Source organism: Canis aureus, chromosome 36, assembly GCF_053574225.1.
Source record: "Canis aureus isolate CA01 chromosome 36, VMU_Caureus_v.1.0, whole genome shotgun sequence".
In the NCBI taxonomy this organism is placed as follows: Eukaryota; Metazoa; Chordata; class Mammalia; order Carnivora; family Canidae; genus Canis; species Canis aureus.
The window spans coordinates 29,196,404-29,221,671 of record NC_135646.1 but is presented as its reverse complement, the minus strand read 5'-3'; the positions used below and the strand labels follow the sequence as shown (position 1 = coordinate 29,221,671).

The window sequence follows — 25,268 nt, the reverse complement described above, 5'->3', positions numbered from 1 at the left end:
AGGCAGGTAAGGTACACTTCTTATATCCTTTTTACTTCTATAATTTGGTAGTTTATGTTTTTCATCCTAAAATAATAATAGCGGTCTTTCTGCATCTTCACATATTGTACTTGCTTTCAATAGACTGACGGAAAAGTAAAAAAAAAAAAAATGCTTTCGTAGTTGGTGAATTTATTATCCATTCTCAACAGTTACTAGAACTGTAATCTGCTTCTCTTAAATTCAAAAGTTGTTGAATGATTGACTTTGAGAAGAATGGCCAGGAAGGTAAAGGTATTTAAAAACCTCATGGTATGTCTTCAGGAGTTTGGATTTTGAGATTTATAAAAACTAGGTTAACGGTGTTTTTGAAAAAGAAGCAGAACTCTGCTCTAGAAACACTTGGTTTTCTAATAGCTTCTTGGTTCATTTTCTCAGTGCTTATTAGGATGAGTTCAACAGTTTCTAATATTTTCTTTTCTGAATTTGCTGAAAAACAGCAAGAGCGCCTTAGGTGTCCTCACTATACTAAGGTCCTTCTAGAGGAAGAAGTGTTCCCATATAACTAAGTTCTCTATATTTTCTTTGGGGCAGGAGCTCCAAAATCTTCCTAAGAGCAGCTCCCTCAGTTGTCCTGTCAGCATATACTTGTCTCCCAAACCCACTTTTTAAGAAAACTTGGCCTTATTCAAAGATGCAGAGGTGATAGGGTTCCCCCGTTCGTCCAAACCATTTGCTTGCGTTTTGTAGTTGTGAACCTGCCATTTGAATTTGTTATTTTTTTGGAAAGCTGGACCAGAAAGGTCAAAGGCTACCTTATTGCCAAACTGCTTCAAGTAACCTGTCTGGAATCTGAAATCAAGCGGGTAAAGTGGAAAAGTGAGTCTAAATGTGTCATCATCGGGTGGCAGGTCCGTACACTGCCCAGAAGGCGGGGTTCATCCTGCCCAGGTCGGCGAGCTCTGAGTGCCGGTGAGGGAGACCGCGGAGTCACGCTGCCTGGGTTCGAGTCCCATCTCTGCCACCGTCCCAGCGCCAAGTGCTCGGCAACGACTGCTCCAGAGACAATCTCAATATTCTGCGTCTCCTGATTCTGGGCACTGACAAGGTTCAGTTGGGTTTTCTCTCCAGGTCTCTAGTGCACTGTGGTCCGCCAGCGACTGGGCCTGGAGTCATCTTCAAGGCTCACTAAGTCACGTACCTGGCTGTAGGCCGTGGGGGGGGGGGGCAGCTGGCACCACCCGCCGGAGCACCTACCCTGAGCTTCCTCCGCGCGTGGGCTGGGGTCCCAGGGTGAGTGGGTTCCAAGAGAGAGCCAGGTGGAAGCTGTAGCTCCTTTTAGGGCCTAGAGTCACACGTCGTACAGCATCACTTCTGCGGCTTCTCCTCACTGGGTGCAGCCACGCTCAGGAGGAAGGCAGCTGGACTCCGCTCTTTACCGGGAGGAGTGGCCGAGAGTTTGTGGACGTGTCTTCAAACCACCGTTGCCACTGATTAGCTGGGACCTCTGGTTTCCCCTTTCCTTGTCTGCAGAATAAGAACGAAGAAAGATCCCCCCTCGGGTGTCTGTGAAGACTAGACAAGAACGGCGCAGCACCTGGTACCCAACGTGCCTTAGCTCACACCTATCATGACTTTTGTCCATCTGAACGGGTGTGGGTGGGTCGCCAATGATGATACAGTTCCAAGCACGGGGGGTCTGGGCAATTGCCACCTTTCCGAGCCCCACTGGTGACATTTGACAAATCCCAGTGCCTGTGGTTCTCAGGCCTCTGGGAACAGAGTTCCTATATATGGTATGAATTCTTTGGTTCACCTCATTTTAGTGACAGTTTCCAGATATAGGTCAGTCCATTTAAACCTGGCCCCATTTATGGCAATTTATTCCATTATAGGATAAAGTAGTTAGGAACATGAGTAATAATTACTGTGCCTGCACTGCTTTTAACACCTTAGCCGAGTAATCCTCACGTCACCCGGTGAGTAAGGCTGGAGGAGCACCCGTCCCTCCTCCCGGATGAGGAAACCGGGGCTCGGGGTCAAGCGGCCTGTTCTAAATCCCACCGGGAGGCAAGAGGTGAGCTGGGGTGAGGAGCCAGGGGTCCCGACCCTCCCGCCTCTGCCACGAGCCCGGACAAGGACAACCTCCGGACTCACAGCCCATCACGGGTCCTTCCCCACCCGCCACTGATGCGCTGTTCTCAGATGCACGGGGGGGATTTGAAATCTCTTTCAAATCTTTTCTGTTTTCTGCAGCAGAGAATTGGCCGGTGTCTACTCGGCAGGAAGTGAGATGTTGAAAGTCTCGTAGGGAAAAGTATACTTGGCTGCTCCGCTCCGTCTTTTCTCTTTCCGATGAAACCACGTTGTTGGGTAGCCCCAGATTTTGACCTAGGCCCGCGGGCTCGGCAGCTGTTCCCGCCCCCTGCTCTCCCCCCACCCCTAGCCCCTGCTCCCCCCCTCCCGTGTCACCCCCCTGCCCCCCCTCATGCCCCCGCCCCCTTGCTCCCCCAGCCTCCCCTGCTCCCCCACCCCATCACCCCTGCTCCCCCCATGCTCCCCCCACCCCTACCCCCCTGCTCTCCCCATCACCCCCTTCCCCCCTCATGCCCCCGCCCCCTTTGCTCCCCCCCAGCCTCCCCTGCTCCCCTGCCCCATCACCTCTGCTCAACACCCCCGCCCCCCTGCTCCCTCCCCACCCCTGTCACCCCCTGCCCCTCGCCCCCCCGTCACGCCCCGCCCCCATTCCGCCGCCCCCCTGCTCCCTCTACCTTGTTACCCCCTGCTTCCCCCTACACCCCCGCCCCCTGCTCCCCCCCATCACCTCCTGCTCCCTCCTGCTCCCCTGCCCACCCCCCTGCCCCCTCTGCTCCTTCCCCGCCCCCTGCTCCTCCCTACCCCCCTGTTCCCCTCGCCCCCTACCTCCCTGCTCCCCCCTTAGACCCCCTCCCTCCGCTGCTGCCTCCTGCCGCCCCTGCTCCCTCCTCGCCCGTCACCCCCTGCCCACCCCCCGCTCCCCCCTGCCCCTCTGCTCCCCCTGCTCCCCTGCTCCCCCTACCCCCTGCTCTCCTGCTCCTCCCACACACCCCCACTCCCTTGCCTTCCGTACCCCTGCTCCCCCGCTCCTTGCCCTCCCTGCTCCCCCCCCCCCGCCACCCCTGCTCCCCCCTGCCCCTCTGCTCCCCCACCCCCTGCTCCCCCTACCCCCCTGCTCCCCCTGCCCCCGTCTCCCGTGCCCCCATGCCCCCCTGCTCCTCCGCCCCCTACCCTCCCTGCTCCCCCCGCCCCGCCCCCCCAGCACCCCCCAGCACCCCCAGCACCTGGAGCCGCAGCCGGGGGCCGGGCGGCAGGTGGGAGGCAGGCCGCGCCCCCCCACCCCGACGTGCGCGCCCCTGGGTCCCGGGCGGGGCTCCCGGCGCTCGGTCGCGGGGGGGCGCTGTGCCGCCGGCGGGGCGCGGGCGGGGGCGGGGGCGGGGGCGCGGGCGCGGGCGGGGGCGGCGGCGCGGGGCTGCGGGCGCGGCGGGGCGAATCCCAGGCGGCGAGGTCGGCGCCCCCGCCCCTCGGCCCACCCCTCGCCCCGGACAGGGGAGGGGCCGCCGCCGCCGCCGCCCCGCTCGCCGCGCCCCGGGCTCCGCGCACTCGGGCACTCGGGACCCGCAGGACGGCGGGCGGCCGGGTCGGAGCGGCGGCCGCGGAGCCGGGGAGCGGGGAGCCCGCAGGCCGGGCCCGGAGCGCGACCACCGCCCCAGGTAGCGCGAGCGCCTTCCCCGCGGCGGCCCGGGCGGGGGCGGGGGGTTGTGCGCGGGGCGGGGGCGCGGGCGCGGGCGGGGGCGCGGGGTCCCAGGCGCTCTCCTCCTCCGGCCCCGGTGTCGCGGTCCCCAGCTCGCGCGGACCTCGGCCCCCTGCCCCGGGGCGGGCGCGGGGAGAACAATGGGGCGTCCGGGCAGCGGGCTTCAGGCGCGGCGTGCCCCGGCGGCGACCGCGCGGGGCCCCTTTGTTCCGCCGCGGCGGGGGGGCTGCCCCGGGGCTCGCTGCCGCCCGGGACGGGCCGCCCCTGGGTGCGCGGGGCGGGGGGGGGGGCCCGGGGCGGGCGGCGGGGGAGCAGCGAGGGGAGCACGGGGGAGCGCCAGGGGGGCACCGGGGAGCAGCGGGGAGCACGGGGGAGCTCCAGGGGGCACCGGGGAGCAGCGGGGAGCACGGGGGAGCTCCAGGGGGGCACCGGGGAGCAGCGGGGAGCACGGGGGAGCATGGGGGAGCTCCAGGGAGGCAGCGGGGAGCACGGGGGAGCTCCAGGGGGGCACTGGGAGCTCTAGGGGGACACTGGGGAGCACTGGGGAGCTTCAGGGGGCGCACCGGGGAGCACTGGGGGGCGCACGGGGGGGGAGGCGGGGGAGCAGCGAGGAGCACCGGGGAGCTCCAGGGGGCCACCGGGGAACACTGGGGGGCGCACCGGGGGTCGGCGGAGGTGCACCGGGGAGCTCTGGGGGGCACCGGGGAGTACTGGGGAGCTCCAGGGGGCGCACCGGGGAGCACTGGGGGGCGCACCGGGGGGCGGCGGGGGAGCAGCGGGGAGCAGCGGGGAGCTCCAGGGGGCGCACCGGGAGCAGCGAGGAGCAGCGGGGAGCTCCAGGGGGCGCACTGGGAGCCCCGAGTAGCACCGAAGGGCGGCCGGGGGCGCCGGGGGCGGGGGAGGGCGTCCCGCACGCGGCGCCTGGGCCGGGTCCGGGGCTCCGCGGCTGGTCGGCGGCGCTTTGTTCCGCGGCGGCCGAGCGCGTCCCCGCCCCCCCGCGGCTCCCGGCGCCCCTTCGCCCCAGCCCGCCCGAGCTGCGCGGAGCCGAGGGCGTCGCGGGTCGGGGCGAGGGTGGCCGCGTCCGGGTCCGGGGCAGCCGCGCACGGATCGGTTCGGCGCAGAGGGGGCGGCGCCGTGACGCAGCGCAGCAGAGCCCGGGAAGGTTTGGGGGCGCCGCCACGGTGCACCCGGTGCACCCCCTCCCTACCCGGGGCCCGCGATGCGCGCCCCCGACCCCCGGGCTGTGAGCGGAGCACCACCCCCACCCCAGGGTGGGCCGCGGGGGGCACGGAGGGAGCCGCCTCCGGATGCTCAGAGGGGTCCCGGCCTCCCTGTACACGCAGCGCCGTGCACACCTGTTGGGGGGCCCTGCTCCAGGTGGGCATGAGGGGCACATCTGTTGGGGGGCTCTGCTCCAGGTGGACATGAGGGGCACACCTGTTGGGGAGCATCAAGGAGGCCGGGGAGGGGGTGCAGGTGGACCTGGAGAGGGAGCCGGGGCATTGGATGATGGGTGTCCTCCAGTGGGGTGCTCCCGGCTGACTGTTGGCAGGCCCCAGACACTTCCAGGCACTCCGGGTCCCTGCCTGTGGGACCCTGGTGGCCGAAGGATCCCCCAGCGGCGGAGGTTAGGACCCCGCGGTGGTAGCCCGGGAGACCGGGCTGCAGGTGGGCCGGCAGGTGCCCCAAGGACCCACGGGGTGTGACCCCCCCACACCCCGCCTTCACGGGGACAACCAAGTTCGAAAGCCTCTTAAGCTGAGAAGGGGAGTGGGAAGCTCACCCCCCGGGAGGGAAGGAACACTTGCTGCCCACGGAGCATCCCACGGCATGGGAAAGGGTTGTAGGGGCGGGATGCGGGCCTCCTCAGGCCAGGCTGGGGGGCTGGGGGCTTGTCCTCCGGAGCCGGTGGCCGGGAAGCCGAGGTGGCCGCAGCCAAGCAGCAGGCGGTGTGCCCTCACAACCCACACCGCCCGGCGGCGCACCCGGGGGACAGGGAGCCTCTGTCCCCCTTGTTGCGTTGCCACTTTGGAGCTGTGGGCTGCTTTGTGGGGTACAGCACAGCGGGGCCCCCCAAGTACTCGTGGAACCTACAAGAACAGCAGCAGGCCTGAGACGGTGGTCACTGCCGCGGGAGCCACGGGGCACGGGCTCCCCTGTGGGTTGTCTGGCCAGAGGCTCTCCCCAGGGGTGTCCCGCCGTGTGGGGGGCTACTGGCTGCACCCCCTTCCTGGGTTGCAGTGAATCACCACTCTGTCAGGCCTGGTGTTCAGACTCCCCCTCCCAGGTCGCTGCACAGTTAGGTAAAGCGAGGAGGAGCCTCGGACCTCAGCGGGGAAGGAGTGGGGTGCAGGGCAGGAGCAGCGTGTCCTCTGTGTCCTCCCTATCCTGAGTGTGAGGTCCTGTGAGGTCCGGGTTTTTAGCATTCGGCCCCCTTTTGGGTGACATTCGCCCCTCTTCCCCCCGCCTTGTATTTTTAACAGCTTGGTGTTTGGGTTTTCGTTACGTACGTAGCCCACCGGTAGTCGTGTTCACGGTGTGGAACGGGTGTTGCGTGCATCACACCCTGCTGAGGACCCCACAGCCCGCTGCAGCCCCGGAGCTCACCGGCCTGCCCCTTAGGGCCCTACTCCTATAGGGAACCGGTAAGTGCCGGAGGTCAAATTTGAACTCCCATGTCTGGTTCGAAGTCCATATGCCTGTAAATAAACACCATTTGGGATGGTATCTTTTAGAAACAGGAATAACAACAGCTTATCTCTTTGACTCTCCTTTTGCGGGCTTCTTATCACTTTCCCGTACGATATAATTGATCTTTTCAGAAACCTCTGTGGGGCACCTGGGCGGCTCCCTCCCTTTGGCTTAGGTCGGATCCCAGGGTCCTGGGAAGGGACCCTGAGTCCGGGCTCCTCGCTCAGCGGGGAGCCTGCTGCTCCCTCGGGCAGAAGCCCCGCCTTTCCCCTGCTTGTGGTCTCTCTCTGTCTGTCAGATAAATATAAAGTCCTTAAAAAAAAAGAAAAAAAACCAAAAAACCAAACCTCTGTGAGATGGGTTTGGAAGGCCCAATCAGGGACATCACAACTCCTAAAACTCTATTTGTTAAAAAGTTTTATGCTGTCTCGTGGTCTGTGCGAATAAGCTTTAAGTGAAGGAAACTTTATTTTTAAAAAGTTGGGCTGCCAACATTTAAAAATAAGTTCTTTTCTGGAAACATTGAAGAGCGGTGGCATGCACTAGATCTTACCTAGCGTTTAAGCATTTTATATTTACTGACATCCGCTTTAGCTCCTTTTATCTTCCAGCCTTTGATAGAACAGTGCACTTCGGAGCCCCAAAGCCGGAGTGTCTTTTTGGAAGAGGAATAAGGAGGGAAGGAATGTGATTATAAAGAGGAAGTGGGCCATCAGAATTGGAAACATACCCAGCAGCAGGCCGTGGATTTTCCCAGCACATGCTTTTGGTCCTGGCAGTCGCCTTTTACAGAAGACGTTCTTCTTTAGGGAAGTGTCAAGGGTCTTTCTTTACAGTACCTCTGAGATCATCACATCTCTGTGCCCGTGGGAGCACGTATTCTGTGGGATTTCTGTGTTCATCCTCTCCCCACGGGGGAAAGGGTGAAAGTGGAATGAAGTGGCATCTCCAGTCCTTGGGGTGGCCTGGAGAGGGGTCGTGGGCGGGAGACACCTGGCCTTGACCCAAGAGTGACCCCCAAGTGCAGGAGCAGAATGGATTTTAACACTTGGCGTCATCGATTGTTTTTGGATTTCTCAGAACGCTCCTGGGCAAAGGGAAAAGTCAGTATTGGGTTTTTTAAAGTGCCTAGGATAAGACTAGGGAGGCTCAAAGTTCTACCTTTACTGGTTTAATTATTTCAAATAACGACAGGGCGTCACTTGGGGCTTTCGGGGACGGTGGTGTAGGAGCAGTGACTCAAAGAAAAAAAAGAGGAGCAGTGACTCTTGTCTCTTGTCATTTTTTTTTATTTTTTTGTTTTGTTTTTGTGTTTTTTGTTTTTGTTTTTTTGTTGTTGTTTTTTTTTTTTTTTTGGTCTCTTGTCATTAAATTGCTCTTTACTGGATATTTGGAGGGACGTGTGGCCTGCTGAGCACTGTCAGGGAGCGCCTTCCCGCCCCCCCACTGAGCAGGATGAGGGCCGCTCCAGAGCATCTGGCCCTTAGAACCTCTCCTGGGTGTCTTTCCCGTGTCCTCGCTGTCCTCGTCCGTTACTGTCTTACTAAGCACATGTCGAGGGGAGGCCGTGCATTAAAAAGCAATAAAGGAAATCCATTGTGCCTCGGAGGACACAGCAGGGCAGGCCGCCGTGCCCGGAGTGGATGTTGGGGACATGGATGAAATGACTATGACAGCTGTGGTGACCAAGGCCTCGCCAACACCCGCTGCCCGGACAAAGGCTGAAAACAAACAAAAGCAAGAGAGTGGGAGGAGAGGGAGCTCAGAGTCGGCTCCTTCTGCGTGGCTCCTTCTGCGTCCTCGTCCTCGGTGCTTTCATTTCTCCCAGGCTCTGGGGGCGTGGAAGGAAGGGGTCAGGTCCCCAACACCTGCCTCTGATGGTGGGGCCTGTGGAGCCAGTGGGGCCGCTTGGGATGTGGTTCCGAGGGACAAGTTGCCGGAGTCGAGTCAGGTGCTCCGTCCTGGGCGCTTCCTACCTGCCTCCCTCCGTACCTGCCCTGTGCAGGCCGTGCAGGCCCAGGCCGGGTGCTGCGTTCAGCCCGAGTGCCTTGTGGCTAAGGAGTGCCGAGTCCCCAAAGGATGGATCTTTCATATTTTAGATGATCCTGCGATTGTATTGGCGGTGAAGTGTCGGGTGCTCTCTTTGTGTCAGGCCTCAGCCTGGGTCCCCTCTCCTCCCCTCCCCCCTCCACTCCCCCCTCTCCTCTCCCCCTCCTCTCCTCCCCTCTCCAGTGCCCCCTCCCCCTCCCCTCCCCCTCCCCTCTTCCTTCTTCTCCCCTCCCCTCCCCTCTCCCCTCCCCATCCTCCCCTCCCCCCTCATCTCCTCCCCTCCCCTCCCCCTCCCCCCTCCCCCTTCCCCTCCCCTCCCCTCCTCTCGTAGCCTCCACACCCAGTGTAGAGCCCTGCGTGGGGCTCGAGCCCGTGACCCTGAGATCAGGCCGTGCGTGAGCTGGCCACCAGGATCTGATGCTGTACCGACTGAGTCACCCAGGCGGCCCCTGGGCACTCTCTCCAGCTTTTGTTTCACCCCCTTGCTTGTTTGTCGGTGTGGGACTGAGTCATTGCCCGAGCCTGGGAGACATTAAGCCCAAGGCTGTGTGCTTTCCAGAACAACATGCTGCTCCGAGGTGCCGTGTTTTTTGAAGCTCGGGCTGCTTTTAAGGAGGTTGTTTTAGGGAGCTGGGGGGGAGAGCCCCCATGACAGTCTCTGCCCCGCAGCTTGGTTCCCTTGTCACCCGCGTCAGGCTCCCGTGGGTGTCCTCGGCCAGTCCCGAGCTGGGCGCCTCCTCTCCTGGGCCCGGTGCGTGGCTCCCCTGCATCCTGCCTCATGTGAGGGTGGCTCGGGCGCCAGATCGGGCCTGCTGGTGCCGGGCTGGCCTGGCCTCCCTGCGCTTCCTCCTCTGCGGGGTCCAGGAGCAGGGTGCAGCGCCGCTGTTCACCCAGCTGGGGTTCGGGGTTCAGCGGGGGGTGGGTGGGTGAGTGGCACAGACCAGGTGCCGCGGGGTCCGCGCTCTTCCAAGATGCTCACTTTTATTTTTTTATTTATTTTTTTAAATTTTTATTTATTTATGATAGTCGCACAGAGAGAGAGAGAGAAGCAGAGACATAGGCAGAGGGAGAAGCAGGCTCCATGCACCGGGAGCCCGACGTGGGATTCGATCCCGGGTCTCCAGGATCGCGCCCTGGGCCAAAGGCAGGCGCCAAACCGCTGTGCCACCCAGGGATCCCAAGATGCGCACTTTTAGAAGTTGAAGCCTAGGTCTGAGGAGCGGTGAAAACTTGATCCCTTCCTTCCAGATAAACAGTGCAGAGCTTCTAAGAGCACCAGGCGCCTGGCTCCCCTGACAGGTGGGGGGACAGGTGGGGGCCGACAGGTGGGGGCCTGGAGGAAAGCAGGTGGGCGCCTCGCGGGGACTTCGCCAGATCCTGCGTGGACGCGGGAGGCTCTGAAATTGCACACATGGCTTCATTTTGCCAGGTTAAAATAAAGAGACAATTCACAACTGTACCTTACACGTTTTTAAACTCGTTGAAAAAAAAAAAAAGAAAATAATTCAATGTCCCTAAAGAGATTTTCGAAAATTGAATTGAAAGGACAATGGGACCGACGGTTAACCCTTGGCTGTTGTCAGGGGTGTGTGCGCCGTCATCTTCCTACGGATTCTCACCGGTTCCACGAAAGCATTCTTCATACACTTCCACCAAAACAAACAACAACAAGAACAAAAACTCTTTTTCAAAAAACTTTTCAACCTTGCTTAGAAGCATCCCTGCCAGCCCTGCTTGCACTTTCCTCTTCTCTCTCCTCCCTGAGTGCGGCTTCCCTTTAAATTCTTTGTTATGAGGCCCTGTAGTGCTGTTTGCAGTTCTTAGCTGATCACTTTTCCCCTTGAAAGTACTTCAAAAGGATCATCACGGTTTTATTCATTTTAGAATTCCAGCCTAAGCACTTTTAGGAAAAGCTTAATTTTTTATAAACCCTGGGTGTAGGCCGGTGCGCGTGGCCAGGGGTTTGTGGGCGCTCTGCCTACAGTTGTAATAAGTGGACCAGTTTTGATCTACCCCTGATGTCCTGAGCCTTCTGGGAAAAAGTCCTCATTTGCCTTGAAGTCTTCAGGGTGTTGAGAGGTATTCCCGGAAATACGGGAACTGCCCCGCTGGGTCGCTTTCAGGCATTTGCTTTGTGCCGCAGCAGAATCTAAGTATTCCGTGACGTTGGGGGTGGGGGCCGGAGTTAGACCCCATAGTTTTGTAGGTTTCATCAATCTCTCTTTTTTTTTTTGGTTTCATGGATCTCTTAAACATCCACAGTAGCATAATCCCATAAAAGCCTCCCAATCGTATATTTAAGTTCATATATTCAAATTCCTGAGTTGTTCGCTTTTATTCTATATTCTCTACCTTTCACACCTTTAAAGGTAGAACTCGATAGTATTGGTATTGGTATATTGACTTCCAGGTCCCCAAATTTTGGGATGGTGGAGTGGTAAAGTTGAGGGAGCCTAATGGTCACTGCTATAACCCCTTCCTTGTATTTGAGACCTGCGCGGGCTCATAACGTTGACCGGGGGCCGATCTGGGAACTTGACCCCACTCTTTTAACTTCTTGCTCAATTTTCCTTCTAGGGGAATATCTTACGGTGTCCCCAAACCCATCGAAATTCAAGCTTAGTGTCCATTACCGAATAGTCGATCCTCCTTTGACTTCACTCTTTGTGCTGATAACATTCCTATCATCATCTGGACTCGGGATTCCAGAAGCATTACCCACTTCTCTATTTTCTGTGACCCATCCGTTCATCCGGTCAGTTGTTCTGTTTGGTTGACTGTTGCCTTTTATTTCTAAATCCTTAAGCCTCTATTCTGGCTCAGGCCTCTAAAAGGCTGGGTTAGTAGGATGTAGCAGTTTCCAAAGTGGATTGTTCCATAAAAAGTTAGCAGGTTGAAAAACACTCCCCTAAAGCGCCGAGACGTGTACTGTCAAAAAAGGGATCCTAGGAGAGGTAGGTGTTGGCTAGACAACATTTATTTTTTATTTTTTATTTTTTTTAGACAACATTTTAAATAAGTTTCTTTGCAGAAGGACTTGTCCTGGCCTTTTATTGGTGACTGCAGACTGTGACTATCCAAGCGAGAGATGCAGTGTGCCCATGTCCCCCTTGTGTGACCATGGGACCATCTTTGGTGGGGCCCATTACACGATCACACCGCTGTCTACATCACCAGCCGGCTTTCTTTTTTTTTTTTAAAGATTTATTTATTTATGATCGACAGAGAGAGAGAGAGAGAGAGAGAGAGAGAGAGGCAGAGACACAGGAGGAGGGAGCAGCAGGCTCCATGCAGGGAGCCCGATGCGGGATTCGATCCCAGGACTCCAGGACCGCGCCCTCGGCCAAAGGCAGGCGCCAAACCGCTGAGCCACCCGGGGATCCCCACCAGCTGACTTTCTGTGAGCACATTCGTTGGATGTGAGCCACACCTGGTTCACTCTCAGATGTGTCTTACACTTTTTTACCTCGTTATTCTCTTGGATCTTTCCTCCTCCACCCCTGGGAACCCATCTCCGCTTGTTCCACGGCTTTCACGACTCGGTTTTGTTATCATCTGTTGTCAGTTTCCCCCCAGACTCTTGCTCTTCTGGGCTCCATGGCATTCATTGTTTCACAGCTTGAAAAAAGGGAAAATATTCGAAGCTGTCCAAATATTGAAAGTGACATTGTCTACCCATAATCGTCAAATTACTGGAATTCGTGAAAATGACATTTTCCATGTTTGCGTCCGCGGACGTATCAGAGGCACGTCGCATTCTTCTCTTTTCTCCACACTGGTTAACAAGCGGGAGGCTTGTTTCTGTTTTCGTGGTTAAATTTCGTGTTTTTTAAAAAAAAATGGTGTTGCGTGGCCTTCGGATAGTATTCAGGGAGAATTGCCGTCTTTAGGGCTTTGTGGCTTGCCGTTTGCATTTATCTAAGTCTTTTTTGTTCCTCAAGGACCTTTTATAATTTTACTTTTTTTAATTTGTAAAGCTCTTTTCCATCTTCTGTGAGATTTTGTGTCAAGGTGCTTTAGGGATTTTGCGGTCGTCGTGAAGGCTCCTGTGAATTGTGTGTCGTGTTTCTGCCTGGCGTTACTGGCCTACGAGAGTGCTGTTGATTTTGTAATTCGTTTACCGACGGTTCTTGACTGATCAAGGTTACATTCCAACCTACGCTTGTTCCCAGAGCCTGAAGTTGGGTGGCTTATGCAACAGAACGAAAGGACCAATCTGTAATGGAAACGTCACGATGGACTCCGTTCTTAGAATTGCTGTAGGGGCACCTGTCTCAGTCAGAAAGGCCGGGGACTCTTGACCTCGGGGTTGTGGGTTCGAGCCCCACGTTGGGTGTAGAGATTGCTAAAAAATAATAAGTTAAAAAATAAAATAAAACCGTTCCTTTAGAAAAATAAATAAAATTACCGTAATACTTTAAGAAGTGAGGGGAGGTGACTTTTGGTTTTTTGACGTAGGCATTTGTTCCTTCATCAGATGTCTGGGTACCTAGCGTATGCCAGATAGTGTACCAGGTGCTGGGTCTCTAATGGGGATAGAGCATAGGGGTGTGGTTTCCGCTCCTGGCCCCTGAGGGGAGGGGGACACGCACAGGTGAAGGCAGGTATTTGTGACATCTGGGAGTTGTGATGGGCCCTGGGGAGGAAAGGGCCAGGCTGTGGGCCGAGGAGTAGGGAGAGGCGGCAGTAGCTGCGGGTGCCGAGGGTGCCGGCGCCCCTGCAGGCCCCGGGGTGAGTTGGTGCCTGAGGAGCCTTCCAGGCCGTGGGTGACGGGCTCCACAGTTAACCGTAGGGTGATGGGGGGGTTAGCGATCCGCCACTTAAATCAAGTTACGACCTCTTTGAGTTGCCGTAGTGGTGTTCAGTAGGGTGTAGATGACGATGACACGCAGCTCCTTGCTCTTGCTCGCTCTGTTCCCCTCCCTCCTTGCGCGCATTCGGAGGCCACCTCGGTGACCCGGCCGGGGCACTGTCCCTACCCCTGGCTGACCCCGTCTGGGCCAGCTGTCACCGCTGCCCTGGCCCCTGCCCGGCCGGGCCTGGCCCTGTGCTGCGAAGCCCCCCTGGGCCCGGCCCACGTCTTGGGTGCCCCCCTCCAGGCGCACCCTAGGGCCTCGGGGCAGCGGGGGGTGGGGCGTGCAGCCGACCCCCCTCAGCCCCGCAGAGTGGCTGGCCTTGGGTGGGTGCCGAGCCTGCGGCCTCCCTGGCGGCGGCGGCCTCTGCCTCCGTGCCCCGGGCGGGATGCGGGTCGTAGTAGGGGCTTGTCTTGGGGTCGCGGTCAGGACTGCAGTGTGTTAGAGACGCGAGTGTGTCTGGAAGGGTGTCGGGCACGAGCGCACGCTCGGTGGCCGTGTTAGTTGCCTGCCCCCTGGTCGGCCCCCAAGTGGATGCCCGGGCTTGCCCGCCCTTCTGCCCTGCACCAGGCAGCGGGCGCCAAGTGCGAGCTGCTGCGGGGCTCCGGTTGCTCCTGGGGAGTGTGTAGGAAGCAAGACGTTAACAGCGACTGATTTAGGCCAGGGGACGAGGGACCCCGCGTGACCCCTCCTACTTGACCCACTTTCTATAGCCTGGTTGCACTTACTCCTGCACAAATAACAGCCTAATGCAATCGCGTGAAAGAAAGGCCGGGCAGGCAGTCGCCCCTGGGTTCCTCGCGTGCGCAGAGCAGGTGGGGCCCTGGGTCGGCCTGCGGGTGCTTCGGAGAGCTGCCCCAAGAGGTTCGACGGGCGGCGGGGGGTGGGGGGGTGCTTGTGAACCCTGATGCTTTGTTTCTTGTTCTGTCATTGTCTTCCCTTTCCGTTCCTTCTCGCGCTCCCCGAGCCGGCCCCCAGCCATCTGTTCCTCCCTCTCCCGTGGGCTCCTCTCCCCCCCACATCATCCGTCCTCCTAATCCCCCCGTCCTTCTCTCTTCCTTGTCGTCAGGCGGAAATCCCGCCCACATTTGTATAATTCGAGGAGTAAGTTTTATTTCTGATTTTTGATTATAAAGCTAGATGTTTAACTTTTTGCCCCCCAAGGCCACAGTGGAGTGGCCTTTGATTTACTCACACCTGTAATTAATTACTAGGTTGAAGGCCGCGCCCGCCAGCTCCCTAACCCCGGGTCTGGGCCTCCCAGAAGCACCAGGAGGCCGAGAGCAAGGACCGGGAATGCTGAAGCCAAAGCTTCCCTCCTTCCCTCTTCTGCTTGGGGTGATCTGTACTGTTACCATTTTGCTACATGTCGGAATTTTTAAACGTTTCCAAACCGGGAGAACAGAATTCTGGAAATTTACCAAAATGCATTTTTGCAGAGAAAGCTTGGCCAAATCTGACACGTTTCCTCAAAAGCTCGTTGATTTTAATGACTTTTTAAAAAGTTCAGTGAGCCCTCCAGCTTTCCTTTCATGTTCTCTGTATAATTGCGAGCAGAGAAATGGGCCCTCCTGCTTATTAAGTTTGTTTTATCTGCAGGAATTTATCCTCAAGCAGCGGCATCCGATAAGTATCCCAAAATAATACCGACACAGATTTCAAAGGGGATAGGACCGCAGCGTTGCCTGGCATGAGTGGAAGAGCTATTTCCTTGAGAAATATTGCTGATTTCAGTGACATTTCACAATCGAACGTGAAATCTCTTTGAGGGGATTTAAATGAGGTGATGCCTTCCTATACCTTGTTTCACAGTTTATAATGTTTTTCGTCTCTACCCACAAATGCTCAATTTGGATGTGACATAAATATTTATGAGCGTCTGTGCTGTAAGGAAGTCTAGGACAACTGCCGCGAAATCCAGCTTTACAGAATGGCATTACCTGGGAGTTAGTATTTATTTTGCAAAAGAATTCACCGTGGGAATCCTTTAAATCGGAAGCACAGTTCATGCACCACTTTTGAGCACGGCAGCAGTCGGAGAAGGTGTGTACGTACGCGTACCCGTGCTGTGTGCGCCAGCTTCCGGCGCAGATGCTCTTAGATGTGGGCTTGGGTTTTGTATACATGCGTGGCTGTGGCCTGTTGCATTTCATTTACCCCAAAACATGGAGGAGAAAGAGACACTTGTTGGGTTTTTTGGTATGAGGCCCACCGAGGATAGGGTGTGAAGGCTGAAGAAATAAAGGTCAAGCTCTCATTTGTTGTCAATGTGGGAAACAAACGAGAAGGCGAAGGCGTAGGTAAGACGTTAGAGGAAATGTCCCAATCTGTGTCCTTAGGGGCGACCTGTTGTGTATCTCATGGACTATAGGGTGGAATAGTTGTCAACCTCTCTCCTCTTGGGATGGAGAAATGCCCCTCTTTACCTGGGAGACGTTTGATAGGGAGGTGGCTCCACCTTCCGTGGTTTAGCTTCCAGCTTCACGCTCGCGCTCCTGGCAGCAGCTTGTGGGTGGTGATCTTTTCTTACGAGGACACTTAATAACCGTGGCAGATGTTGGGAGCCCCGTTCCACAGCCCTGCAGCTGTTTATATGTCCAGTTGGATTTCTTGAAAGAATTAATCAAAAAAAAATTTGTTTTTTTCTTTTTAGGATCTCATGCTGAGAGATCCAAGTAGAGTAGGGTTTAAGGGGAAACTTTATTTAATGGGATTTTGCATCGGATGTTGCAACAGATGTAGCGTGGAGGTGGAGTGACAGCTGAGGGCATTTCTGTAGTAAACTTCCCATTCATCCTTCCCAAGCCATTCGGAAAGTCCGAGATCGCTACAACTCTCACTTGAACATTCTGTACTAGAGAGTCATCTTAAGAACATTCTGGAAGGTTTGGAAAATGGAAGGAAATACCAACTGTGGTCATTTCTGAATATTCCTTTCCAAGCTTTTCACGTGTATGTTTTAGGATCCGTATCGCCGCCATGTCTCTGAGATACGTTTTATGATCGTATGTTATCGCGCTCAGGACCGGTAGCAGAGGCCCTGGACATTGCTGAGTGTTGGGCATCTGGGTTGCTTCCACCGTTTTGCTGTTGTAACTGATACTATGATGAAGGTTTTTGTACATATAACCTTTTCCATATTTTTGGGTTATTTTCTGACGGTGGACATTGAGAAGAAGCTGATTGGACCAAACATTGTCGTGAACGTTTTGGTAGCCGGACCGTGGGACGGCTCCCCAGTGTCTGGCCAGTGAGAGGTCAGGAATGGCAAGCACACATAGGCCTGAGGATGGGTTCTTCTGGGGATATGGGGTCTTGGGGCAGTGAGTGGGGCTCAGCAGCAGACGGCTGACGTACAGGGCGTGGGGCTCAGGGACAGGCCGGGGCCTGAGGTCCAGTGAAGGGATCCCCAGCATCTGGTTGAAGATGTTGAGACTGCTTGGAGCGTGGAATGACCATGTCCCGTCTTCTCTTCTTAGTGGGACACCAGTCACATTGGGTAAGGGCCCACACTAAAGGCCTAATTTTAACTTAATCACCTCTTTAAAGGCCTTATCTGCAAGTGCAAGTACATTCTGAGGTCCTGGGGTTAGGTTAGGGCTTCGACATGGGGATTTAGGAGGGGGACACGATTCGGCTCCTAACGCATGGATTCTAGGCCCGACAACCCATAGTCTCCCTCCTTGCTCTGTGCCCACCATCCTCCACGTGGTTGATCGTTGGCTCCTCCTTGTCTATTTGCCTCTTGGCCTTGGAGACCCGTGTTCCTCTGGCCTCAGGCCTCAGCTCCTCCTGGCCCCTCGCTGTCCGGGTCCTACAGGGCCCTCCCCTCTCCCTGAGAAGCGAGTCAGCTACAACTTCTCATTCTGTAACACAGTATTCATCCTTCCAGCTGTCAGCTTAACTCTTGCTTTATTTTGGTGGTGATGATTGATATTGGTTGATTGATGTTTTATTTGATGAGAAGACTAAACCGTTTTGTGGTCCTGTCCTTCTGGTGGATGATCTCACAGTTTAAAAATAAATAAATAAGTAAGCGGGAACATTGCTTTAGGTCAGGGCTCAGGAAAACTTTATATTTTGAATTCACCTCATATTTCCCAAATTAATGTTCTTTCCCTAGAGTTTGGTTTTGGGTTCCTTTCTTTTCCAGAGCCTACCTTGGTTAAAATAAGACTGAGGGGGTTGCTGTCTCAGTAGAGTCTAGGGTGGAGTTATTTTGGCAGATATGGAATTGCTGCCTTTTTTTTTCCCCCTCCAGATGTAGGTTTTTTGTTTTGTTATTAAAGCTATAAAAGGTTAAGATTATCCTATATGCCTTCACATGCATATGGTTCACTTGCCAAGGCTGATTTGGGGAGGATGTTACTTGTTTTAGGGTTTGTGGTGTGTGTATGTTTATGTAGTGTTTTTCTCAATAGTCTATTGAAATATATCAACATGATTTCTACATAAATTGAAGAGGCCGAGTATCAGATTTCTAAAAAGTGTGTAAATTATGGATAGATTTACTATTTGGCCACCTAAAATGGAAGCGCCCAGATTTTGCTGCGCAGCCTTCAGAGAAACATTTATCTCTGTTGACAATTTTCAAGAAGTATGTAATTTTAAAGTATGAAACTCAAATTTAGTTTTTAATAGTAACTTACGTGTTTATTCTATCTTTAAGAGCCGGGTTATGGGATGACATGTGACCTTGTACTCTTGACTCTATGTCTGGTTGTGGGTTTGAAGTGTTATTTTTGTGCTTTCTTGAATGACTTGAGCACTTCTGACTGTACGTTTGAGACAGAAAAAATATGGCAGTTGGACATAGTCTTGAAAAAACGGCCGGATTTTTAACCTGGTAATATGATAGTGCTATTCATCCTTGCGATTTTCTAGGCCCACAGCTTTAGAAAACAGGGCAAGGTCTTTGCGACCTCCAGACTTCCTGGATTGGTTGGTGTTCTTCTTTTTTTTTAAATATTTTATTTATTTATTCATGAAAGACACAGAGAAGAGAGAGAGAAAGAGGCAGAGACACAGGCAGAGGGAGAAGCAGGCTCCATGCAGGGAGCCTGATGCAGGACTCGAACCCAGGACCCCGGGGTCACGCCCTGGGCGGAAGCCAGCGCTAAACCGCTGAGCCCCCTGCGCTGCCCCAGCTGTTCTTTTACTCTGTAGAATATAATCAACGGATGCCCAACACACACTAACTGCCCGGAGACGAGGGCTACCGTGTAGTGCGCTTTTGCGTTTCTGTTCCTCCCAGTGGGGATGTGTGCTTATCCAGACTCAGCTGCATTTTCTTTCCCCAAACCTGTTTATGTCCGTTGTACTTATTACTCTGTTTAATATCATGATTTTGTGACAATTTATTTGAACTCATTTGAATGTTTTGGAAACCACCTGATAAAAAAAAAAATAAGTCTCTAAAAATGAGTGGCCGCTGATTTTAGACTGGTTGGGGTAACTCATTGTAATGGAGTTGGGGAGTCCCAGGAGAAGGGTGCTCCCACTGTTATTATGAGCCGTTCGGGATGGGCCGGTCAGGTGTGGTCAGGTTACACCCGGGAACTGCAGTGGCTCAAAGTGCTAATGATCTCCGCTCACACGGGTGTCCGGAGTGCGTGGGGTCACGGCTCTGCTCGGCGTCCCCCTTGGCCTCACCCAGGACACGGTGTGAGGCAGCAGACCCCGCTCTCCAGCCCTGCTGACCCCGGGGCGGTGTCTGTGTGACTGTGCCTGCATTCGGGGGTGCACGGCCTTCCCACCGAGGCGCTGGAGCACCCCTCAGAGTAGTGTGCTCCCCTCCACGCGGTTTCTTTGGCATCTTCACGGCCTCACCATTTCTTTAAAGAAACTAGAGCTTCTAAAAGATGATGCCTGGAGATGGTTTATAAGAGAAAATACCCCTCGGTACTCCAGCCAGTGGACGTGGACTCAAAGGAAAGGCCTCAGCACTGCAGCAAACCATGGGCAAGTCCATGTATGATTGTAGGGTTTAACTTAAGAATAATATGTTTTGGTATTTTTTTTTTTTTAATGACTTCCATCTTTGACTTTTTTCCCCTTTACATCGGTCAGTCTTTTCGCATTTGGATAAGAGAGCCTACTTAAACCCTCCGTCAATTGGTGTTCGACCTCCTATGATAGAGCCCTCTCATAGTTCTGTTGTGCTTATCCACCTGTTTCATTTCCATTAGTTCTACCCTCGTTTTTATTCCTGAGCTTCTGGATTTGTGCCCCAGCTGGTTTCCTGGCTGCTAGCTCCTGTGGTACCTTTACACAATTAGCACAAGGTCCCTTGCAAGGCAAACACTAACCCACAGAGCCCGACTTGGTGTCAGTGCCCACCTTCCCTCTTGCCTGGCCCACTTTTATGCAGTGCACAAACTGAACAACTGCACAGAGTGATTTTGCTTCCTGCTTCTAGGTCTCTCCCAGCTGATTTAGACTACCCGCTACGTAAACCTCCTTTGCGTTTTCTGTTACCCGTCGCTGCCCAAGGCATTTTTGATGACTCCCCATCGTCGATCAGGGCCGTCTTCGATTTTATTTTCTGTCATACTGTCATCAGTGACCCAGCCCCACCCGCTGCCCTCTGGATGCACTGATTGCGGCAGAGATGGAGTAGACACCCTTCCCCCTCTGCTCCCACCCCTTCCCACCAGATTCCCGACTCGCGGGGGCCCCTTGGCTTGGATTCTCCGCCTTGTCTCAGCTGGCGTCCCGCAGCTCCAGGGCCCCCTGGGCCGCACCCACTGCCCTCTGCTGCCCTCTGCCCACCCACCGTCTTCCCAGGGTTTTGTTCTTCGTGCTTTGAAGCTCTTTTCTGCTGCCCGCATCCCGCCATCCTCAGAAAGTCAGGGTCCGCTGTCCCCAGTCGCCCCCCACCCCGGGGCCCCCTGGACCGTAACAGCTCCACCTCTGATCAGCCCCGAGTCTGCAGATTCCTGGTCCCCGGGGTGAATCAGGCGCCCTGTGTAGACACCTGTTGTATTAGTCACCCTACTCCTGCGGCTTGGTCCCCCAGTGGGACTCCCAGGGGCGACCCCCCCCCCCCGAGCGTCTGCGGCCTGAAGGTGCACAGGTCGGAGCCGAGGCCAGGCTGTAGGGCACAGATCCGGATGGGCTCGGGGCGCCGTCCCTGGCCATGGGATGTTGACCTACTTTCCCCTTCTTATCTCTGTGCAAAATATTTGTTATACTTAGTGTGTTCTCCTTGTCACAACGAATGTTTGTCTCTCCCTTTCATACGGACCAAATGCTAAAGTACCAGTGAAATCAGTGGAAAAAACAATGGAGGAGAAAAGTTGGTAAGCAGTTTTATTTCATTCCTAAACTAGGGGACCTTACAATTAGGTCGTTTAAAAATGACTCTATAGTCTTCTTTGCCTGCCTGCCTACCTGTTGAGAGACATGACTAAGGGTGGATTGTGAATTTCAAGTTTTTAGGCCCTTTAATCTGCTGACTTACAATATATATAATAATGTGGTATTTTGAAAACCTTTTATTTTGATAAGTTACTCCTAGAGGGAAATGAATTTTTCTTCATCAGGCATATATAACGTAGTTCACTACGGAATGTCTTATTTCCTACCCAGATTTCCCTTGGGAAATTCATTGAAAACTTATTTTATACATGGCCAAAGTGATTGGGTTTAAAAATGGATTTTTGTGTAGCTTTACAGGGGAAGTGTGTGCTTTTATTGAAGGGGGAAAAAAGTATATGTGTGTGTGTGTGTGGGGGGGATTTGTATGTTTGTGTCCTTATATAAATATATGAATTATCGCTTTATCTTACAGAAATTTTGGCAATGAGAACTATTATTCAAACTTAGTTAGCATGTATGAATATAAATTTAGTAAACAAATTTTAGTAGACATTTTAATTTATGAGTTAAACAGCTACGAGTTACGCCATGCCTTCTATATTGATTCGTTGTATCGTCTATGTTTTAGTTCTGCATAAATACTTTAGAAGGTACCGAGGGATATCTAAGGTGTATATTCTGGTGCGTTTGACTTTGAATTCAGTAATGTTTCCACCATGAGAAAAATGAGAAAAACGTTGGCTCAGAAGATACTTCCAAATTCTGATTGTTGATTTTAATCAACATAGGTAAAGTAACCCACTGCGATTTAGCTATTTTCTTTAAAAATTCTTTTTAAATGACAAACTAGTTCCGCTTTCTCAATTTACATCATCAGCGTCTTATTTGGAAACATCTTAGCTATTTTTGTTTGATCAATCCTCAACTAGTAAACACCCATGAAATCCTAATGTAAATGTATAAACATTTCTCCCTTTGATTACATAGTTTATTTATTAGACTTTGTTTTAGGGGATAACTGCTTGTGGAAGTCTCTGAATCTTTATTATTCCAAAGGCTTTTTCTTAGCCGCAAGTACAGAGACATTACTGAGGATGCACTGTTGAGTAATGCCTGTTTTTTTCTCTTCTTTTACTGTATAGATTTCTTGATTTTGCAATCTTTAGAGCCTAACTAGATTAACTCATTAAAATAGTGCCATTTTGCAGCTGGCCATATAGTTGTGAACAGAACACGTTCACACACGCCTCGATGCCTGTCGTGAGGAAGATCCAGTTGACCCCTCGCATCCCTTTCTGTGCTGTGTACGGTTAGACCCTTTATATATATATATATATATATATATATATATATATATATATATATATATATTTTTTTTTTTGCCAATGAGGTCAGAATGAAGAGCTATCCTTAATGTTGAGTAAATGTCACTGAGAAGGGTTCTTGTGGGCTGGCGTTCTTGGTCTTTGACATTCTTTATGACCAGAAACAGGATGAATGTTCACTGAAAAATTAAGGAACTCAGTCTTTCCAGATTTGAGCATTACTTGTTGACTCAGTAATGACGGGCTGGGGCAGGATCTCAGGAGACGATCTAAGGGACCTAAGGGGGTGGAGGTGGGAAATTGAGGCTCTGTGTTGGCGGCATGCCCAAGATCTCACTCTGAGCTGGCTGCAGAGCTGAGTCTGCAACTTGGACCTTCTGGGTGACTTCTCTGGAGCCTCTCTGGTAGTCATTCCAGCCTCTGTGATTTGCAGAGTGCAACAGCCCGTGTTTCCCCGACAGATAATTGCTTCCTTACCCCAAGTGCACCAAATTCAATACGTTTCTTTCTGCTGTCCCTTCAAAGAGCCTGGATAATGGGAAGGGGCCCTTTTAAAATAAAGTAGTCTGCTCTGCGGTACCCTGGGCTGTTTTATTGTGAGCATCTTCCAGCATCTGAGCATCTCTGTTCAGCCAGATGTCTTCAAAAACTGATCCCTAGGGACTCTCAAAACCGACAGGTACAGGAGGCCTTGTGTGAGCGCCCACCGGGTGTAACGCACGTGCTCTTAACCGTAAGGGGGTCCCTCGAGTGATGGGATGGGGTGGTCCGGTATCCAGGGAACGGAAAGAATGAACCTACAAGCCGTGTAAGCAGGTGAAGGAGGCACACAAGGGACAGGATGCTCCGGTGAGGATGTTAGCGCGGTGGGGGGGTGAGGGATGGGATCTGGACCCTCTGATTAACAAGCCGATTCGCTTGGAAGGAAAGTCGGTTTTCCCCCCGTGGCTGTGTTCCATTTACTACTCACCGGCCACGCTGATGTCTGCGCAGGAACAAATCAGAGCCCCGGCCGGGTGTGCCGGTTAAATGTGAGCAGTTTTACGTTCACCTGGGGGTGCCGGGGTCTCAGGTTTGCCAATCTAAACACATTCGGCTTCTTGGAATGTTTTTATCTACCTTGAGGGAGCACGCGGAGCCGTCTGTGGGTTATAATTAGCACAGCCCACGTGCACTGAGATGGGGTCCTGCCCATAGCAGCGGTTTATGGTTCTTGGCTACCCTGTCCCGTAGGAGCTCACAGGCCTTTCCAGACGTTAGCTCATTAATTCTCCTAAGACCCAGTGCGAGTGAGATAGCGCGACTGTAGGTTCCCCTGAAGCCAGACTGCTTGCTTTCCATTCTAGACCTTCCAGGATTGTGGCCGGTGGGGGTGCCACGCTGGCGGTGGGTGGCGAGTGGAGAAGGGGGGGCTGGAGGTGGTTTTCGGACCCAGTTTTGGTGGTAGGTGGCATTCTCTGCTGCTGCCTTGCCCTTTGGGGCTCTGCAGGGCTTCCTCCGGGAAATAACGTTGGGGACAGCGGTGTTGGCTGCATTTCCTCCTCAGGGGACTGAACCCCACGGGGTGACTCTTGCAAGTGAGGCAGCTCTCTAGGTCATTAACTTGGGGTGCACCTGCTGGAAGCCCGCATGGGAAGAGCAGGTGAGCGCTTTGGGGTCAGAAGAAATGGGCGCCGGGCGGCGAGCGTCCCACGAGATCTGCCCTCTCCCCTCTCGGGGCTTTGCTGCCTGGGAACCCTGGGGGGTGGAAGTTGTCATCCCCGAGTTCTCAGGTCAGAAATTCAAATTCCAGAGATGAATTCCCTTGGACCCGAGCCTAGGGCTGCGGTCCGAAGCCTGTGCAATCCCATATCGGGCGGATCGAAAGGGAGTTCTAGGGCATGGTAAAGCCTTCTTGCTACAGAACCCGGAAAGCGGCCCTTCCCCCCTCCCCGCGTGGACACGAGGCTCCCCTTTCAAACAACCGTGCGTGGGCGTGAGGTGATGGGCGCGCGTGCCCCGTAGGTGTGAGGTCGCTCAGGCCAGCCAGGAAGGCTCCCCTGCCCGCGGCACCGCACCTGCGGGCCGGTCCCCTCCCTCGCGGCCAGAGTCTGCCTGGGGTCCCGGCCTGTTGTGCGGGACATGCGGAGACCTCCTTGCTTGTAGTCGCAAACCTTCAGTGTTGCCGCAGCAGCCGCTGTCACGTGTGTTCAAAAGCCCTCCTCCTTAATCTAGATGGTATATCCCCGTTTTCACAGTCGTACAAAACTTTTTTTTTTGAAGATTTTATTTACTTATTCATGAGAGACACAGAGAGAGAGGCAGAGACACAGGCAGAGGGAGAAGCAGGCGTCATGCCAGGAGCCTGACGCGGGACTCGATCCCGGGACCCTGGGGTCACGCCTGGGACGAAGGCGGCGCTCAACCGCTGAGCCCCCCCCCCCCCCCCCCCCCGCCGGGCTTCCCTAAACTCTTTTTTTTTTTTAAACCTGTCACTTTGTGAATCGTAATATTCCATGCTACTTTTCAACTCCTTAAATAACTGACCCGTTCCGGGGATCAAGGGTAGCTGAGTCCTGGTTGGCCTGTCCACCTGGAGGCCGGCCTTTTTCCACCCCGACAGAAGCAAACCTTGACTCTGATGCTGAGTCGTTCCTGGCCTGTCTCTGCCGATGGGGAGAGACCCTCCGGGATGTTAACTCTTAAAATGACCAGAGTGTTGAATTCTAGTTGCCCCTCCCATTCACGGAGATTTTTAGGATTAAAGTCTGGCTTCCCGGTTCACGGGCTTCCATATGCTTTTAGCTATTTGTTTTCAGGCCGTGTCCGGATCGCTCCGACTTTATCCGACCATTGAATGGTCTTCATATTACCCTGACTTTGAACACAAGGCAGTAACCTACTGGATGGGAATTGCCCGTAGTTGAGCCTATTTCTTCCCTAATCTGAGATTCTAACAGAAACCAACCTACCAGCCATCCCTTAAATATTCATGACAAGAAGCTGCAGAGAAGGGGGGGGGAACCTCAAGATGTAGTGGCCTTAACAGTAGAATCAAGAACCGGGTGATCGGATGTATGCTGGGCCCACGTTCCCTGGGCTCTGGGGAGCCCCGCACAGCACCCCCGTGGCCCTCTGCCCCCCGCCCCCCCCAGCCCGGACTGTCTTCTCCTTCGCAAACTGTGCCACGTGAGCAGATTGTCCTCCACTTGCCCTCTAGGTTGGTAAATACTGAGGAACCGTCGTGCCCTTTGGCTTCTGTCCCAAGGCTCTCCCCGTTCT

General features: G+C 54.2%; 1 protein-coding gene across 4 annotated transcripts in view; it reads left to right on the top strand.

Moving 5' to 3' along the window:
- The first annotated feature begins 3,593 nt into the window (after positions 1–3,593).
- Positions 3,594–25,268, top strand: part of MYO1B (myosin IB) — a 175,682-nt gene continuing 154,007 nt past the window's right edge. For 3 of the 4 annotated variants that reach the window (XM_077885400.1, XM_077885399.1, XM_077885397.1), the window contains exons 1-2: positions 3,599–3,728; positions 6,253–6,414. The gene's annotated coding sequence lies outside the window, so the exon portion shown is untranslated. Of the gene's footprint in view, positions 3,729–6,252; positions 6,415–25,268 lie in introns of all 4 variants that reach the window. The other variant, XM_077885398.1, reaches the window with a different exon arrangement.